This window comes from Papaver somniferum, chromosome 10, assembly GCF_003573695.1.
Source record: "Papaver somniferum cultivar HN1 chromosome 10, ASM357369v1, whole genome shotgun sequence".
NCBI lineage: Eukaryota > Viridiplantae > Streptophyta > Magnoliopsida > Ranunculales > Papaveraceae > Papaver > Papaver somniferum.
In genome coordinates this window covers 38,965,631-38,986,500 of record NC_039367.1, presented here as the reverse complement: position 1 = coordinate 38,986,500, position 20,870 = coordinate 38,965,631, and the positions used below count along the sequence as shown (strand labels likewise).

The window sequence follows — 20,870 nt, the reverse complement described above, 5'->3', positions numbered from 1 at the left end:
TTTGGTGGATTTGAGGTGTTGGATGCATGAGTTTAAATAAGGTTCTGAATTGAGACAAGTAAAAAGGGTCGTGAAGACAAAAGAGAGAGAAAATGAATCCCCTGCAAAAACACAAAGGTTAGCACACATAAGAAGAAAATTGGATCATACATACCTTGATCCTCCGTTGTGGACTAGCTACGGAAACTGACGACAGCCAGATAGCCTCCAAATCACTCAAAAGACATTTCCAAGAGAATGTTAGAAGATTTTTGATTAGCAGCTAAATAATTAGGTAAGAATGGGTGTGAAGTTGCCGGATCTGACGATTTTGATGAGATTTAAAAATAAATACTCCCTCCATTCCAATTTAGATGAGTGTTTAGGGTTATTTTTTTTGTTCCATATTAGTTGATGGTTTTCATATTTTCCCATAAAACTACTAACAATACCCTAATATTAAGTCTTGGAAATATAAGCAATGCACTAATGTTGATTAATGTTAGAAGACCTTCTCAAGGGAATAAATGGATCTTTTTTCATATCTCTCTCTATTTTTTAATCTGCGTGAAAATTCTCGAAACATCATCTAAAACGGAATAGGGGAGTATATGAAATCCCATAAATCCCGGATGAAAATTAGATTCTGTGAAAAAAATGTGATTCAATTATCGCCCGATTTATGGAGCACTACATAATCAACAATTTGTATACAAATAGAATTTTTATACAAATATGATTGTAATTGGTATACAGATAAGATTCTAATTCTAAATGCATTTTATCTGAGTGAATCCGATAAATCTTTTAGTTAAAGGATATATTTTTGAATTATCATGGCAACCAATCGTGTCTAATATAGTTGGTTGTGATGCTACTAGACAAGAAATGTCCCACTAACTCCCCAAATTAATGATTTAATCCCCCAAGGGGCTTTGTTAGTGCACCAACTACCTCTAGGTTCTTAGAGCAACTGCAGTGGTGCGATCATAACCAAAGACCAAAAAAAACGACCAAATTTAAGTTTAGTCCGTGGTGTTACACTAGGGTGGAAGAGTAAATTTGGTCGGTAGGAAAAAGTATACACCAGGATCACATTATATGCCCGCCCCATCACAGGATCACATTATATGCACGCCCCATCAGCCATCAGGCGAACTTTATATGTACGCCTCATGAGGATCACATTATATGCCCGCCCCATCACCAGGATCACATTATATGCACGCCCCATCAACGGGATCACATTATATACCCGCCCGGTGACAAACAAACATTATACGTTCGCTCGACTATATATAGTTTTGGTCTTGGTTCCAGTAATCTGGAATTTGATTTTGGTCCGACTTTTAATCTTTACTCCGTCCCGCTGTGTCTCGTCTCTGGACCATAATTATAGGATTGATCGTCCACTGTGGACGCTCTTAATGCTGCAACTGTTATTAAACTACTACTACAAAATCAGAATATAAGAAAAAGAAACTTGAAATCCAAATGAAGTAAAATGAAAATTAATCAAAAACGACTTTAAGAGTCCTCAAAATTAAACCTAAATAATACTACTAACACCAGCTTAACTCATAGTCAAACCTGCTCACTCCACTACTCTGTTTATTTCGTCTTATCTGGTTTCTTTTGACTAGTATACCCTTATTCATTTCTTCTTTCTTTTTATTTTTTTCTCATTCTGACATCAAATTGACTTAAAGCTAGTTTCAAACTGTTTAAATAAGCCCTTTTCCTTTCCTTACTTTTCTCTCTCCTCTCTATGGATTGATTGCTTCATTCCTAGGATAACCCTTTCAAAATTTCAAACTCTTCTTGCCGGATTTAAATTATTTTTCCTCAACAATTTCCGGCTTCAATCTCAAGTTACCGTCATCAATTTCAGGCAAATATTCTTTCCCTTCACTTATACTTGTATATTATATTGAAAAACTAGGGTTTTCAGTGAACCTAGGGTTTTTGTTTTGTATGATCTTTCTTGTTGTTTATTATTATTAGAAATGAAAAGATTAAGATCTTATGATGATGATCTTGATTCAGTTGGTGGTGGTGGTGGTGGTGGTGGTGGTGGTAGTGAAAAAGGAGGAGGGAGTTGGGGGGGGGGAGGAGGAAGAAGAAGAGAGAAGAAAGATCTTGATCGTTCATTATCGTCGTCATCACATAGAAGATTTTATGATCGGAAAGGATTATCGTCGTCTTCTTCATATGATCGATCTATAGACGATGATCGTGAAGTTTCTAGATCCTCTAGAAAACAACGAATCGATCAGGATTCTTCTGAACCGTTCGATCGTACTACTAGTAGAAAAAACAACTTTGATGGTACAGAGATAATAATAGTGATAGAGGGATTCCAGTCTCATCATCATCACCGCGAGAAATGTATATGGTGGTGGTGGAGATCGTGCTCAGTTGCATCGATCGGATAGTGTTTCTGGGTATAGAAGAGATTATCCAAAAGGAATTAGGTCAGAAAGAGATCGATCACGAAGAGAAGGAAGTGTTTCTTCTAGACGAGAAGAGAGTAGTGTTTTTTCATGGCAAAGATCAAATGTACTAAACAAAGATTCTGATGAGGACCCAAAGCTTAGTTCCGATGTGAGTAAAGGAGCTACTAATAATAACCAACGTGTTCCTTCTGAAGATAGAGTAAATGTGAAATCTCCCAAGGGTTCATGGAAAGATGCTAAATCTCCACAAGGTCCCTCGAAAGATGTTGTTGTTAAAATTCCACAGGGTTCGTCGAGAGATGTTGTTGTCAAATCTCCACAGGGTTCGTCGAGATATGCTGTTAAATCACCACAGGGATGGTCGAGGGATATTGTTAAATCTCCGCAGGGATGGTCTAGAGATGCTATTAAATCTCCACAGGGATCCTCGAGAGAAGTTGTTGTATCTCCACAGGGATCATCAAGAGATGCTGTTAAGTCTCCACAGGGATCATCGAGAGATGTGAAATCTCCTCCATGGTCGAAAGAATCAAGTTGTGAGCAATCAAAGAGTGGGGAAGTGAAGAAGAATGATGAAGTTCAAAGAGAAAGTGGTAGTTGCAGTGAAATGGAGGAAGGGGAGCTGGAACCTGAACCTGAGCCTGACAGTGAACCCATAGAAAAACCTCAACTCATTGCCGAAAATCCTGTTGCGGATATGCGGGAGGTTGAGTACAAGAACAAGATTGACCCAAACGTAGAAGAATCAAAATATTTGTCCGAGGAGAAGTTAGAAGGCAATGGAGAAAATGGTGTTGATGGAAAGCAAGAAACAAGAGGGTTGGTGACGTTGCCAGATACTGTGAAGGAAAATGGAAAGTTGCCATATTCTGAAGATAGTTCTGCTGATGGAATCAGTGGGAGCAAAGAAGTAGATGAAGAAAAAGCAGATGACATAGAGGAAAATGCTAGGTCAAGAAATGAGTGTGTATCCACGACGAACGTGAATCCAAGACCCCCTGGTGAAGAGGTAGAAAGTGAGGGTGAGAGTGCAATGAAATCGTTGGCTTCCGAAGAACTACAGAAAGATGGTAAAGGTATTGATCTTGAAGTCAAAGCTGAGGATGTGGATTTGGTTGATTCGACAAAAGAAGCTGCAGAGCAAAACAGAGCACTTGATGTAACACTTACGCTCACAAATGATAAGCTAACACAAAATATCAAGGACAAAGGTAAGAGTTTGGTAGTTTCCCCGCCAAGTGAACCTAATTTGAACAAAAATGGTCCGTGCATGGAAAGAGATTTGCTGCTTTCCAGAGATGATGCTATGGAAGGACCAAGTAGTAGGGGTTTTGAGTTCTTCAGTCCTATTGTTACAAGAATAGAGAAGACAAATAGTTCTGGTGTTAATAATCAGAAAGATGAGAAGCTGAAAATTGAGCCGCTTGAGCTTTGCTTAGGGTTGCCTAATGTTTCATTACCATTACCACTTAATTCTGTTGATCCAATCCCAGCTCCAAGTTCGCCTAGTCATGCGAGGAGCATTCAATCTTTTCCAACCACGTTACGCTCAAACTCAGATGCATTTACGACATCTATGTCCTTTTCTGGTTCTCAGACATTTGTTCACAATCCAAGCTGCTCACTTACGCAGAATTCGATTGAGAACAACTATGAACAATCAGTTGGTAGCCATCCTATATTCCAGGGGGTTGATCAAGCTTCCCATGGCACCTGGCCAGCACAGTCTTCAGTTGATCTTAAACGCAAGGAAGTTCCACTGTACCAGAGAATATTACTGAATGGAAATGGGTCGCTTCAACCACCTCAAACGGCCCAAGGTGTTTTAAATTCTCAAACTTCACAAGTACAACACCATAAAGTATCTGAAGGGAGTAATAGTGGAGTCCCTGTTCGGCTAGATCGGCAATCAAGTCTGTCTAGACAGTTGTCAGGTTTACAGTCAAGACACCATGATGATGTAAGGTCCCCTAGCAACAGTATGGGTTCTCAAGACACCAGGTCAGAGTATAGCAATAAAAAGCGTTTGATGAGAGAAAGAAGTAATGGTAGTTTAATCAGAAGTAACAGTCAAAGGGAGTTTGAGCAGCAGCTTGTGGTGGGTGGAACTGGCTTTGGTGAGAAAATCATTGCTATGATTGTTTCGGAACCGATACAAGTAATGGCGAGTAGATTTCAGGAAATGACAGAACAGTCCATAGCATATTTAAAGAAGATCACGTATGAGATGATATTGCATGAAGATAAGTGTGGGCAGTTGCAGAAAGCACTGCAGAAGAGAGCTGATGTTACTTTGGAAACACTTTTGAAATCACATCGTGTTCAATTGGAGATATTAGTGGCACTTAAAACTGGCGTGCGGGATTTTCTTCAGCGCTCGAATAGCATTCCTTCTTCTGATTTAGCTGATATCTTTCTCAACCTGAAATGTCGAAACCCTGCTTGTCGTAGTCTGATTCCTGTTTACGAGTGTGATTGCAAAGTCTGCTTGCAGAAGAATGGGTTTTGCAGTGCTTGTATGTGTCTTGTTTGCTCAAAATTTGACATGGCATCAAATACTTGTAGTTGGGTTGGTTGTGATGGGTGCCTTCATTGGTGCCATACAGATTGTGGACTGAGAGAATCTTTTATAAGGAATGGGCAGACTGTCACTGGGGCTCATGGGGCCACAGAGATGCAATTCCATTGTGTAGCCTGTGATCATCCTTCTGAGATGTTTGGCTTCGTTAAAGAAGTATTCAAGACTTGTACTAAAGAATGGAAAGCCGAAACTTTTTCCAAGGAACTTGAGTATGTGAAGAGAATCTTTGCTGCCAGCAATGATTGGCGAGGGAGAAAACTTCATGATATTGCTAGTCATATGCTGCCAAGATTGGAGAGTAAATCCAGTGTTTCCGAGATTTATAATTTTATCATGGGGTTCTTTACTGCAGTAAGTGATTCGAAGTTGGGTAACAGTTCGTCATTTTCTGCAAAAGAGTCACCTGTTATAAAGCCAGGAGAAGGGAGTAGCAATGGAGGTGTTGGTCCAGTCCAAGAAGCTAAGTGGTTGGTAGCTTCTGCTGGTACGGAAAAGGTTTCTCCTTGTGTGGAAAGTGCTGGTAAGGCTCATCCCATCTTGGATTGGGATCATATGGTGGGGAATAAACATGTCAAGGATCGTCAAAAAGAGTTGCTTACTAATGTTGATAAGAAGTATGTCGTGGATGATTTAGAGAGCATTGTGAGAATTAAAAAGGCAGAGGCTAAAATGTTCCAGGAACGAGCGAATGATGCAAAAAGGGAAGCAGAAGGCCTAAAGCGTATTGCAATTGCTAAGAGTGAAAAAATTGAAGAGGAGTACAGAAGCCGCATAACAAAGTTACGTCTGGTTGAAGCTGAGGAAAGACGTAAACAAAAGCTTGAAGAACTTCAGATCATGGAAAGAGAACACCGTGAGTACTTGAGTATGAAAATGAGGATGGAAACTGATATCAAAGATCTGCTTATAAAGATGGAATCCACAACAGGGAACCTTGGTTCATGATAATGAAGATAATATTTGAGCCTTCAAAACCATGCATATCTATTTTTAAAGTGGCCACTACCCGCCTAGTTGAATGGAAAGGCGATGGTTCACTGGAATCAATCAGCTTTTGCAGGGCGTTTGGATTTTAGGCTGCAAGTTCAAGGTGAGATAAACGTTTATGTGTGTTCTTTTAGTTTTAGAGCTTGAATTTATCTTCTTCATGTTGTCAAAAGTAGTTAACTTTCACATAATATCCAGATTTCGATCAGTCACGAAGGAAATCTGCAAGCTTCCATGATTTTGCTCTGGCTCTTTGTCCAAAGAGATTGATGTGAAACTGCACCGCGGTGTTGATAAGGTGCGGTTTGTTGTATCTGTTTTTCTTGATTGCCTAAACTTGAAGCTTCTTGTCTTATCTTGTAATACACCTGGGGGCTCATAGCACTTTGCTTTGCTTTTGCACTCGTTTGGAACCCTCTAGAAATTCAACAGTGCAAGCTTATTATTTGTGGCTGTGTACTTTTTTATTATCTTAAAACTTGATATGCTTTTTTCCTTGAATATTTTTTCTTTTGCAATGTTGTCTGTATGCTTATTTTGCATTTCATTACATTTACAGAATGCCTTTGTTGATTGCTGGGTCAATGGATAGATGCTGACTATGATATAGCAACCCAGACATCTACAATTATGAAGCAAATAGATCGAAATTCACAAGCACCTTTGTCCAATCTCGTTTCAGCTTTCTCCAGAGGTAGAGTTTCGTTTTTGCTTTTTTTTTTTTTTTTTTTTTTTTTTTTTTTTGGTGTGTGCTTTTGAGTGGTAGTCAGTGTTTGGAATGGCCTAGTATGGCACTTATAGTTCTTAGGTGTGCATTTTTAAATGCAGGAAAAGTTCAAACCTGTGCTACACTGCTACTAGTGTTTTTGCAAAGCGAGGAGTCCTAATGGAGCACACCAGAATTCAAGAAAGATTATGGTAGGTTCTAGTTAGTCAAGATCTCCTCTGATGTACTGGAACTAGATTATATTCAGCAGAGCTTATGCTACTTTCAAATATGCATATTTTCTGATTCATCACTTCTTTTTTCATCCCGATGTACTGACTAATTTATCTGAATCCTTCTTCAGTGGCATCGCAGGAGTGTCAGGTTCATGTTTATCAGAAGAAAATAGAATAGGGGTTATGGTTCACAGTGGAAGACCGAAAGTGATAGCTCGTTGTCAGAAAAAAGAAGAGGTGAGGTTTGTACTTAAGGGTGTAAAACTTGCCAAGTTTGGACTCTTTGAGATATTCACCTTGTGTAGTATTCTCTTTCTCAGCAATAGAGTTTATGAAGTTCCTTCTATTTTACCTGCTCTTATTGTTAATCATGTTCCCAACCTTACGAGATATTTGGTTGTTTCATTTCATATGTTTTTTGTTGATTTTTTTGTTCTTTTTGTCGACTAGAATATATTGTATGGGCGCCGCATGTAATGGCTCCTCAATTCTGTATAGCTTATATTTTCTGGTCCTCAAATGTTCTTAACAAGCATCAGTTTTGTTTGTTTTTCAGAGTTTTACGTCTGGATTCCAGCAAGTCCGCATTATGCTACATGAAAACATTGTAAATGAACCTTTTTTCCCAATGAACCAGTGGAACTTTCATGCACAAACTTTCTATGTGAATAGAGCATAGCAAATAATATACAGTAATTACAATTATGCAACTTCTCATCTAGGAAGATTGTAGGAAATTTTTGTTTGTGCGACTTTATTTTCTTCCCTATTTTTGTTTAGTTATAAACAATTCATCTGTCATAGACACTTGCAAATTTGCTCGTTCTAATATCATTGGTAGCGTGGGGCGAGGGGTTCATGATTGTGGTTTGTTTGGTCGGGAGATTGCAAAGAAGTTATACCCTAACTTCCGGCGAGGTTGAGGGAAACATGGGATATGATGATCTTGTTTACTGCTGGCCGCCGATGTAAGAATCCGAGTAACAACTCCATGAATGATGTATAGATATTAACATTTTTTATTTCTGCTGCTGCATGACTAGGCATGGAATGTTTGTGTTGTTTTCTTGGCCCATAAAATTTACAAGTAGATTCTTTGAAAACATTTTCCTTCCCATAGAAAAGGAAATAACGTACAGCCCACGAGTTCGTTTAGGGCTAAACGCTCTACTCGTTTAGCAAAAAATAAGAAAATCGTTTTGCAAATTTTGTTCGTTTAGGGCTAAACGCTCTGCTCGTTTAGCAATTTATTTATTTTCGTTTCATAATAAGCTCTAAAAAAAACCAAGGTGACCAGATTGGTGATATAAGAAATCCAACCATATCATTTTTAATAAATAAAAACAATTTGATTAAAAAGTTGCACAAAAATCCCAAATCAAATAATAATGAATAAATTTAGTTTTTATTATTTTTAAAAAGCCCAAACATATCATTTTTATCTTTATTTCTTCTTCCAACACTACTTCTGCCTCCTCCTTCTATCATCTAAAACCACCACCAATACCTTCAAATCGGCCACCAACAACACCTCCTCCTCATTTTATCATCTAAAATCAACACCAGTACTTGCAGATCCGCTACCAACAACACCTCCGTCTCCTCATTCAATCCTCTTACAGTCACCACCACCACCACTACCTTCTGATATTTCATCACCAGCAAATAATGCTACATCTTCATCGTCGAAATCAATATTGTGTTTGGGAAATGACAGATTTATGATGAAACCGAAATTGGTTTCATCATATTCTGACAGTTTTGGTTGGTGAAAACAGTAAACTAATGATGAAACCAAATTTGGTTTCATCATAAACTTGCCTATTTTCTATCATGAAACCGAAGATTTTAATGATGAAAATTAAGTTTATGATGAAACCAAAATTTGGTTTCACCTGATTTTTGCCTAGTTTATTTTGGCATAACTTGGAAGTTGTCGGTATTGGTTTCATCATTGAAGTTGTGTTGGTTTCATCGTATTTTTTTCATTTTGTTGAATATTGATCTCTATGAAACCAATTTTTGATGACGAGACACAAGTGGATTGTTTTTTGTTGAAACTAGTTTTAGTTGAGGAGGTAATGGTAGTGGTGGTTGTGGTGCTGGTGGTGGTGGCGGCGGCGGCGATGGGGGTGGTGCGGTTGATGGTGGTGGTAGGTTTCATATTATTGTGTTTCATCTTATTGTGGTGCTGGTGGTTGTGGCGGCAATGGAGGTAGTGCAGTTGATGGGGGTGTTATGAATTATTTCCATGACTTGTAACCATTGTGTCGAATGTTGATCGCCAAAAATCGATCCTTGGTGTGTTTCTTGCTATGGTCTAATACTTTTTGTTGTAATTATATTTATTCCCTGGAACATGAAAATGTTCCATGCCTTGAAATATATCAAAATTTTGAGTTTAAACCAAGTCGTGATACGACCCTTTTCCTTTTGGTTTCACCTGCAATATTGGAACCCTTTCTGGTTTCATCATTTTACTGCTACAGTGGAATCAAAATATGCTGGAAACCTTTTTGGTTTCATCAAAAAACAGACATAACATTCCGCGACAATATAGTTTGGGTTAGACATAATTGAAACCATTACAAACATTGTTTATAACTAGTTGACAGTACACCAACTGAACCCATTCATAAAACATTAAACCTTTTCTAAACTATTATAAGCATTTAAGTTTACAACTAGTTGACAGTACACTAATTTTTATGTCTTCGTTTATAATTCTTTTAGTGTCTTGTCCATCAGGATCTTGTAACACAACCTTGCTCCCATGTTCTCCACCTTTTCTAAAATATTTTATTCATGAGACTTCATGTTTCCCTTCAAGAGGCTCTTCATGTAATAACAAACGTGAAGGCTACATTCTACCCTGAAATTACAAAACAAATTTCTCAATGGTTAGCACTTGCAAAAGAAAATTGTTGGTATGAAATTACAAACATTACTGGTAGAACCAACAAGGGAATCTTCACGTCTTTTCCATGCAAAACAAAAATGATTTTAGCAGCCAAAACAAGAATAAACTAACACTGCCGAACCAATTTTGGTAGAACCAAAAGTGGAAGAATGATGAAACCATTTTTGGTTTCATCAAAACTACCAGAGTTAACCAACAACACCAAACCAGTATTGGTGGAACCAAATTCGATAGGGGAACAATGATGAAACCATTTTTGGTTTCATCAAAACGACCAGAATTAATCAACACACCAATAGAGTGTTGGTGGAACCAAATTATACAAAGTGAAAATAATGGAACCAAAATTTGTTTCATCAAAACCACCAGAATTAATCAACACACCAACAGTTCAGGTGAAATCAAGTTCGACAAGAGGAAAATGATGAAACCATTTTTGGTTTCATCAAAACCACCAGAATTAATCAACACACCAACAGTTCAGGTGAAATCAAGTTCGACAAGAAGAAAATGATGAAACCATTTTTGGTTTCATCAAAACTACCAGAATTAATCAACACACCAACAGTTCAGGTGGAATCAAGTTCGACAAGAGGAAAATGATGAAACCATTTTTGGTTTCATCAAAACCACCAGAATTAATCAACACACCAACAGTTCAGGTGGAATCAAGTTCGACAAGAGAAAAATGAAGAAACCAATTTTGGTTTCATCAAAACTACCAGAATTAATTAACACACCAACAATTCAGGTGGAACCAAGTTCGACAAGGGAAAAATGATGAAACCATTTTTGGTTTCATCAAAACTACCATAATTAATGGCTATGTGATTTCATCAAAAAAGACAAAAAAAAATTAACACCATCACCATAGAGTTTATATAATTCTTACCTTTGGAGTTTTTTTCACTGTTTTCGTTAACTTTTCATCTCTCTTTTTCTCTTGTTTAGTTTGCTTCTTCACTATTTTGTTGTTTGAGAGGATTTAGGTCATAAAATTGAGACGATTAGGTCAGAATTGATTTCATTGGTTGAAGTAAGTAATCATTGAAGAACAGAAGAAGGGAAAATCGAAAATCACAAGATGATTTTCGCTACGGATGAAGACAGGAAAAATTCGTAGATCTGATTTAGGTCAGAATTGGTTTCATTGATTGAAGTAAGTAACCATTGAAGAAGAGAAGAAGGGAAGATCAAAAATCGGAGGATGATTTTCGCGGAGGATGAAGTAGATCTGATTTCTTCTTATGTTTCAGAGACTAGGAAAGAGAGTTAGAAGAAGATAATGACGGTATCGAAAAAATGAGTAGCGTTTATTTGCTCTAGTAGCTTAGGACGAATAAAAATAAAGGGTATTTCAGGCAGTTTATGACTTTTGGGTTTTTTTTTACATCATTTGTTTTGTTGGAGCTTTCTTACATGGATGTTGACATCCCTGGGGCTGTAACGCGCGCGTTATTTTCGTTTTGCAAATTTTCTTTTTGACCGGTCAAAAGAAAATTCATTATATAAGAGGTACTCAAGTGGAGAAACAACCGTAATAAAAAAGGAAATCGGTCATGCATGAAAGAAATAAGTCAAAGAAGGACGAGAACTAAATAAGATTTTGGAGTTGAGAACGAAATAAAAGGAGAGCATACAAGATTGCCCCTTTATGCCTTCTCAATTGGTACAATATAAATACGATTCCCACAAACGAACTACCATATTAGCTTTTATGCCTAGTATTTTAGTATTTGATTCCGCCCAAAAGAAAGCTTGAGTCTTGACATCTCTAATTATACTTGTTAGATTTTTGCTTTTGTTGTTGAAGATCCTTTTGTTTTTTTCTTCCAAATGCACCATCATACTGCGACCGGAAGATTTTTCCATGTAGGATTAAGCCGCTTATCACCCCAATCATGATTCCAAGTTTAAGTCGTTATAGCGATATGATTATTGAAAGATAAGACTAGGATATCAGTGCTAGTTGAGCTTCGTGAATGAAGTATCCCCCAACTCCACAACACAAAATCACGGATAACTAGTCCAGTCCCAGTCGAATCAAATGCCTTAAGATAAGAGACATCAAGGTCTATTTTCATAATTCCCGCAGCAGATTGGGAACCTATCTTAGATCTTGTAGGTTCGTCAAAGAATTAGGGATGAGTAGTCCTTCAATTGTAGAGTTGCACCGATTATCCAATTCAAAGATCCGATGTTAGTCGATTGCATATTAAGTTTGATGTTTCTGGAAAATGAGATCACTTTTATTTTTCCAAATCATCCAACAAGTTATCATTAGCATATGTAACACCTCTGGGAAGGGGGAGGATCTAAGTACATTTTACCAACTTTTTAGTTTTGACACCTATAGACAATTACTTACGTGAAACTTAATCAAAGTTAAATGCGTACAAGAATATCTTTGGATAATATTTAAAATAGATTGTAGATCACAAGGTAGGATAATGTACGACCTGCTCTAAATTTTAAAAATATAAAGATAAATAGTGCGGAAAGTAAAAGTAAAGCAAGGCACCAAAAAATTTGTTAGCAATAAAAACTGCAAAGCTGAAAAAACTCTGGGACCTCATCCAGTTTGAACACACTATATTAAGCCGCTATGGATACTAGCATGCTATATAACTTCTTCTGGAATGTAGTTGAAACAAAATAAACCCTCTAAGTTACTCTGTTGCAGTTGTGCCTCTATGTCTCTTGATCCCCGCATGCACACCTGATTCCTCTAGACTATGTCCTTTACAGGTATAAGAGTTGTTACATAGTCATTCGTTAAGACTAACGCTTCGCTACTTCAAACAGGACGCCTGGTGATTTTTTTTCTTCCAATTTTAGATCAAGGTGACAGAAATCGATTCCTTGATTTAGACGAATTTAAATTTAAAAGACTAGGCTATATACTCTTCAAAGTTCTAGAGATACCTAGTCAATTATCTTCACAAGAATATCAAAGTAGAACTTAATCTAAGATGAATTCTTGCGAAAAATTACGACATATGATTTGAAGTTTTTAAGCATTATACTTAACCATGTTTGAAGTTTTCTATTGAATCTGAATTTGATCAGTGTATCTTGAAAGACCCTATAGCAAAAAAGAAGGACCTTAAAATATACAAGAATTACAAAACAAATCAAGTACAAATATAAGTTATGAAACTATCTTTTTATAAGATAGGTGAACCTGTACTTTATGAATCCCAAGTGAAGTCTTTGAAAGTCGTATCTTAGTTGTCAAAGAGCCTTAAGTATTTTGAGGCAAACTTTGCAACAAGATTGTTAGAGCACTGCTCGGTCGAACTCCTAAGCGTTGCTATCTCAAGCTTGTTTGTCAAGATTAGTTGATCAAAATTATAGTCTTGATTTCTAGTCTACTTATAAGAGTTTCGGACTAGGATAGATTGTGTAGTTGAGATTTAAACTTCATGGCGCTTACAACTGAAGACGAAGATCTACTGAAGAACTCGTAGGAACTTCATCAACAAAAGGTATGTGGAGACTAAAACTTATCTATCACTCAGAAGTTTATTCTACTCTATTTTATCTCCTATTGAGACAAAAGTCGTATAGCGATATGGACTTTCATATCATACACATTTGTCATTTCGAGCTGAGTATAAATCACTTATCTATTTCTCGAAATATGTGTTGGTAGATTTTTGCTTTAGCTACATTCATCATTATTCTTGACGAGTTTAGTAAACAATTTATTTGTTGGAAACTAAATAATAAGTCAAAAGATGATCATGTGGAAATTTCCTTGAAACATGTTACATGATTTGTGTGAGACAGTCATTTGATGTCAACTTGGAATTAAAGTTTCGTATTGATCATTCGATCACTTGAAAATTTCTTATAAGCTAATGGTTTGTCTGAGACAGCCATTGTCGTCTTCTAAGAATGTTTCAATGATTGAAATGAGAGTTTAGAACTAAAACCCATGTCTGCAAAACATCACAGTATGCGTACTTTGTGTACAAATTGTGTTGGTATGTGTTAGAGCACTGCTCGGTCGAACTCGCAAGAATTGCTATCTCAAGCTTGTTTGTCAATGTTAGTGATCAAAACTATAAGTCTTGATTTCTAGTCTACTTATAGATGTCTCGGACTAGGATAGATTGTGTAGTTGAGCATTAAAATTCACGACGTTCATCATTGAAGACGAAGAACTACTAAGGAGAGCTTGTGGAACTTCATCAACAAAAAGATATGTGGACACTGAAACTCATCTATCACTTGGAAAGTCTATTTCTACTTTATATCCTATATTGAGACATAAATCGTGTTACTATATAGTTTTCTATAATACACATTTGAGATTTCGAGCTGAGTTTAACTCGCTTACATATTTCTCGGAATATGTGTTAGTAAGTTTTCGCTTCAACCAAGTTCATCTTGATCATGTGAAAATCGCCGAGTAACATCTTACATGGTTTGTGTGATACAATCATTTGGTGTAGACTTGGAATGTTTCGTTATAATTATTTCAATAACTTGAAAATTGCTTTGATGCTAATAGTGTGTGAAAACGACTATTGTCATCCTCTAAGAAAGTTTTAATGATTGAAATAAGATTTTAGAATACTTAACCATCATTGGATTATAAACATAGTGTGCATTCTTGCATGTATGTGATCCATGACCGGAACTAAAGTATGCATACCCGTATGCGTACTTAAAGTTGTGAAATTCCGTGTACCAAGTACACATACCGGTACGCATACTTGCGTAAGGTATAGGTCGGGGAATTTCTGCTGGGTTTTGGATGTGTACTAAGTATGCGTACCCGTTCGCATACTGGCGAACCCAAACTCAGACCGGCTACTTAGGTATGCGTACCCGTATGCATACTTGAGTGGTTAAAGTTCTAAAATCGGTTGGCTCATGAACTAATACATTTATATATTAAGGAATGCATTGCTATAATGTTCATGAATTGATGCGAGTGAATTAAACTGATTTTGCTTCAATTGTGTTCTCGTATACTTCTATGAGAATATAGCAATTGAACAACTCTTTAACTAGTTTCATTTGAGTCATTTGAACTAGTTATAGTTAAGATGAATAAGGTTGATATGAGAGTGTTCATATAGCTAACCTCAGTTAACTACGGTTGAGCCAACATGGTGTACACGTTTCGGTACGACTACATAAACCTAAATGAGGGTATATTTCACTTGTGTATAACAAGTGTAGATGGGGAAAAACGATTTGCTGGTTTTTAAGGAATTGAGGAGACGACCGTACGGAGGAGACTCCTCAAACCGAGCGAAATGTTAAACCTCACACAAATGCACCGCTGCAAAGGGGGTGCTTTAGATTCAAGAGATCAATCTGTAGTACTACGGCCTAAATCAAGACAATGACCGTTCCAGAATAAATTCGGTCACAAGAGAAGATGGGTTGATCTGTAGGAGGGAAGCTGGGAAATTTGTGGAATCAATGGTAACCAAAGATTGTGGGTGTGTGAATTCTGAATATGATAAGCTCTGAATGATTGAAATTGCTCAGTTGATGAGTTGGTGATCTCGTGTTGTCGATGAGACGTGAGATTGATGATACTGTTGATGCTGATCCCTCAATCATGATTCAGAGACTTATTTATATTGCTGGAATTTTATACACCATGACCCCATGAAGTGTGACAGTTGATGGAATCAAGGAGTGGGGAAGTGGAGATCGTGTTTGAAACCAGTTGCTCATCGTGTGGAGACTTGGTCGATTTTCCACCCACTACCTCGTGAATTCCTTCAACTGATTGCATGACTTGCTCATATTCCATCGTGTGTTTGAACACACGTGTGCTGTAGACCGCCAGACCAAAACCCTAAGTGATATCCCCCCAAAGTGACACGATTGACGTCTCGTGGTATGTTGGTCAATTGATGACTTCGTGGTTTGATGGGACGATGAGTCCATGTAGTTGCTGAGTTGAACATGATGTTCTGAAACTCATGAATTCAACATGTCATGAGACAGAGGTATAGTTCTTACGATGAAGTGAGCAAGTATTGATCATTCGATGGATCGTTGAATATTGATTGTTGAACCAATATTCCTTGGTTTGAGCAATATTTATCATCCGAGCAAGTGTTGCTCATGTGATGAATTGTTGAATATTTGATCGTCTGAGCATGTGTTGCTCATCTGATGGATTATTGGCAGCGTACCAAAAATATTAATTAGAATACTGGTCGTTGAACCAAGCATAATTGATAAAATTAATGACCATGAGGTCGTCGTAAAATTATTAAGGTTGGAATCTGGAATGATGATCCTTGGATTCAGAAACCCTAATTTGATCAATTGATGATCAATTCATGGTTCGTCAGAATTTTAACCATGGGACGAAGGAGGGAGCAACTACATGGGACCGTGGATCAAACATGTAGTGTCCATATGCTCACGTGAGCAAATACAAAGAACTCTTGAAAAGTAGACGATTTGTTGGTGAAAGAATGATTAAATGCTGGTTTAATCATTTGAAAATGCTCGTCTGAGCCTTAGGTGAGAAAACCTAATTAATTATGACGGAGTGAGGGACCGACCATGGGGTCATGAAACCGGCCCTGGGTAGTCAGGTGACCGCCTGATGATCACTTCATGAAAATCCAAAGTTTTTGGAAGAGTCTTGGACCTAATACGTGCAATTTTGCAAATTAGGTCAAAATTGTGAAACTTGATGGGACAGGCTTCTGTAAGCCAAAGAGCCAATCTTGGTCGGTCAAGACAGCGTACTCGTGTCCCCAAGGCGTCCGCGTCTCAGTCCTGAGAATTTTGATATTTTCTGGCGTGCAATTGAGCATCCATTCGAGAAAATATGCCAAAATTAGGGTTTCGACGAAACTGAGGAAAATACCATGAGATGATGGAAAATAATTATAAAATAAAAAATAAGGAGGCGTGGGACCGCCAAGGCCAAGGCATGGTCATCCGGTCATGACCACGGTCCCGTGGTGCCATTTTCCTTAATTTTATAATATTTTTGATGATTTTATGAAGAATTCATGAATTTTAAGAAATTTGATGAATTTAGGGAGTCTCCATGAATTGAAGGAGTTTTCATGAGTTCAAGGAAGCAAAAAATATTAAAACAATAAAAACACGGGCGTGTGGGACCGTGGGGGCGTGGCCGGACGTCTAGGGGCCCGGTCCCACGAGTTTTCATAATTTTTTATATTTTTTAAGTATTTTTCATGATTTGAGAGAATTTTTCCTAATTTGAGAGAAATACCATGAAATCAAGGAATTTGATGAATTCAAGGAAAAATAAAATAAAATAATAAAACAAGGGGGGCGTGTGGGATCGGCTAGGGCATGGCCGGCCGGCTAGTGGCCCGGTCCCACAAGTTTTCATAATTTTATTTATTATTTGATGATTTGTGCAAAATACCATGAAATCAAGGAGTTTTTTCATGAAATTAGAGAAATAATAATAATAATAAAATAATGAGGAAGCGTGTGGTGTGGGGCCGGTTGGCCAACAGTCACGCCCCACACTTTTTTCCTTAATTTTAGATTATTTTTTACGAATTTATGAAAATACCATGAAACCGAGGAGTTTCCTCGAGACGAAGGAGATTTGATAAAATGAGAGAATTTTCATCAAATCATGGAAAATAATAAAAATGCATTAAAAATATAAAAATGGCGTGGGATTGACCACGAAACGGTCGGTCGGTCGTGTGTCCGTGCTCCCAACACCCTGGTCAATATTTTTAATTATTTATTATTTTCTTCCCTATTTTGCATATGTTCATCGTTTCGTTGTATTTTGAAATACTCGTTCGTGCGGTGACTGTTAGTGTATCTTCGTTGAATACACCTTCACCATTTGAATCGGGGCTTACTTAGAGGTAGCTCAGACGCCCGGTTGTTGATTATTTGTTACTAATTGTGGAATTCGATGGAGAATAATTCACAAAACTGAGTAATAAGATGTTTATTATTAATTCATAAGATCAGCTGAGGATTCGACTACGAATTCAGAATAATAAAGTGAGCATTACCGTTCCATGGGATTGTAGATTCGACCATAGAATCAAAGTAATTAAGATTTACCTATTACCATTTATGAGACCAGTTGTGGATTCGATCATGAAATCAGAGTAATGAGATAATATAGTTATTGTTGTTCTATGAGATCAAGTCGTGGATTCGATCATAGAATCAGAATAATTGTTTATTGCCATTCCATGGGACCAGTCGTGGATTCGACCATGGAATAGGAGCAATAATAGATTATTCTGAGAATTCAGTAGTGAATGTCACCGCAGAATTTATATTAATTAGGAATAATTAACTTTGTGGCTCTATACTAGCAGAGCAAGCTGTCTAGGAGCATTAATTATCCTGATATGAGCTTGTCGGTAAGTCATATCCTTTGTATAGTCAGGGTAAACTCGTTTTTTGTTCCTGAAGACGTTATCGCTCTATACTAGCAGAGCAAGCTGTCTAGGAGCCGTCCATCTCGTGATACTATATAGAAATAATCACTGAAAGTGTTCAGTATTCATGAGATATGCCGTTGTCCAGTCGTGAGACCACATATCTACATGTACCCTGAGAGAAAGTACTCTCCGTTGAGAATTCGATGAGAGACCCGTGTCTCAATACTCACGTCTGATTGTTGGATCAGAGCTTCGTATAATTATGAGTTTACGATTTTATCCCTTGTCGAAAATCCACCATCTACATTAAGTCCCCTGCTTACTGAGGAAAGCTATGTTCCTCAATCAACATTAAATGGTGATTTTCTGGCCATAAATAATAATACTAGTAATTGAACTTAGTCGTAAGTTGAGACGTTACCGGATTTAGAGAGCATGAGCAAACCACGACTTGATGAAGGCTTCGATGTCATGATTGGAGCGTCGTTTGATGAGCATAAATTGTTGAACCGCTGGTTTGGACGACGAGTCCATGGTCGGTTAGGATTCGCGGGCCGGACCCAATAAGGAAATCCTTGGAAAATTAGGTTTTGGAAATAAAATAAAAAAATTGTATAAAAGGAATTAATCCTTTTTTTTTTAATTTTTCCATGTCCAACTCTCCATCACCTCTCCTCCTTCACGCCAGCATGAGAAGCTTGAAGTTGCGCCGCCACCTGATCGCCGCCGTCACCGCTAGTCGTCGTTGCCGCCGGCCAACTTCCGGCCGACCAGGTACGTGCGTTTTTTTTTTTTTTTTTTGATGTTTGCTGATGTTGCGACCTTCATGAGTTGTTCATGTTTTTGGTCATGATGAAACCATATACATATGTGTATATATTGGTGTGAGTTTTATGAAAAACCCTCGTTTTTGAAAACGTATGTTCGTTCGATCGTTAGTTTTGAAAACTAACTATAATCCCTGATTTAGGAGAGATTTTTTTTTAATATATGAACTTAGGTCCATTGATAAAACTTAGTGTATGATTTCTCATGTGTACCAAGGTTTTATCATAAAGGAGCAAATTTTCACGAAATCGAAATAATCCTTCGTTTTAAAGGCAAATTACGACGATTCGAAGGAAAATTCATATGATGAACTTGTGTCCAGTGATAAAATTTTGCTTATGAGATTTCATGTAAATACAAAACTTTATCATATGTATGAGATGTGAGCTTTCACAGTATTTTGAAATAAACCTTCGTTTTAAAGACAAATAACGACAATACGAAGGAAAAATAGTTTTTTTTTATATATATATGCATCCGTGACATATATTGTGCAAAATATGATGATATAGTTTATTTTCATGAGTTTGTTTTCATTAAATAAAATTCTTGAGAGTTTATGTATGCAAGTTGCATTAATTGTTGTTTTTTTCGAAAAATCAAAGCGTGTGTTTTGAGGAACCTTCGAAGATAGACAATATATTTATGATGAAATATTTTATTGTTATAAACTTCATAGGTCAGTTGTGTGAATATTCACATTATGAAAATTGTGTCCGTGATTTCATGAAAAATCAGTTTCGGAAATTAATAAAGTTTCGTTCGTTTTTGCAGTTTCGAAGAGACGAACGATTTTGAGGTGTTAACTCTAGCATTACTATCACTATTTTTAGTGGAAGTATAAAAGGTAAGATTTAAGAATTACCATTTTTGCTTGTATTTCCTTGATTTATATCTGGACGGCATACTGAAGTAGAATGTAGTGTGAACCTTTTCAGCTACTCAGCAAAGATGACCAATTCCCAAGCTGACGACGCCTCAAGGGAAGAGATGTGCGTTGATGATGATATCTAGAGATGAGACATGCATGGATGAAACTTCTGTTGGGGGAGACGAAGACGAAACCCCTGGGATTAAGAATGTCCCGAACATAGATGATGCATTCTTCAAAAGATATTCCAGGAGCTGATCAACATTTGAGGTCTCCAGCGTATCGTCTTTTGATAAATCCCAGAACTGTTACTCAGAAGAAATTGGTGACTCCTAAGACAGTGATTCGGTTTTTCCTTGAACGAGGGATCTTCGCCCCATCAATCATAGAGTTTAAGCTTTCTCGACGACCTTTGGAGAAATTTGCTGGCTGGGCGAGGCATATGTTGGGTTTTCCTCATGTGAGAACTATGCTTGACCAGGCGCAGGTGACGAGAGCTATTCAAGCTTCTGGAGTTGTTCATTTTTCACGACGCAAGCGGTATTGTGGCTCTGTTTGCTCGCTGGTGCATCCCCTCACACTTTCATATGTAGATGGGGAGAGTTCACCATTACCTTGGAAGACGTGGCATCCCTGATGCATCTCCCAATCACGGGAAATCTCCCTGGGGATCTTTCAGATGAGGAGACCGTCGTTTCTCATGTCTTGACAGCTGCAATGGAGAAAGCGAATAAGGCTGGCAGTAAAGGATGTTATGCTTCCTGGTTGACACATTGGTGGCCCAAAGACGAGGTTTCTGATAAGCCCATCGACGGTATGTTACCCATTGCTGCTTTCTTATGTTTATGGTTGTCTAGAGACATTTTTGAAGACAATGGAAACTTGTTGAAGCCTTTTGTGATTCCCTTTGCTATTA

General features: G+C 37.5%; 1 pseudogene; it reads left to right on the top strand.

The window, feature by feature from the left end:
* Positions 1–1,985: 1,985 nt before the first annotated feature.
* On the top strand, positions 1,986–7,977 carry LOC113315547 (annotated as a pseudogene).
* Positions 7,978–20,870: the final 12,893 nt, after the last annotated feature.